Raw genomic sequence first — 372 nt, 5'->3', positions numbered from 1 at the left:
AAACGAAATAGATAAAGACAATAGAAATTAAGATCTTAACACTTAGTACAGCTGGGAAAGTGATTAATCAAAATCCGATGATATACAATCTACTTCCTCATGAAATTCCCTGACGTTCTGCTCCCCATTTCCTCGCGTGACAATTTTCCCCTTTTTCCCCTGCCAGCTGAGAGTTTGATGTATGCGATCCGGGCCCTATTTTTAGGTCATTCTAATCTTTAAAAAATCAAAAATTGCGATACTTTCTTTTGCTTGTTTCTGAAAAAAAAAATAGTTGCTTTTGTGTTCTGTAGCAAAATAATGTATTATTTCATAGTTATTTTTTGACTACATAAGTAGTATGAGTTTATTCTTATCAGTAAAATTGAACAG

The sequence above is a fragment of the Penaeus monodon genome, chromosome 23, assembly GCF_015228065.2.
Source record: "Penaeus monodon isolate SGIC_2016 chromosome 23, NSTDA_Pmon_1, whole genome shotgun sequence".
Lineage (NCBI taxonomy): Eukaryota > Metazoa > Arthropoda > Malacostraca > Decapoda > Penaeidae > Penaeus > Penaeus monodon.
The sequence above is the reverse complement of the archived record's forward strand: the minus strand, read 5'-3'. Positions refer to the sequence as shown.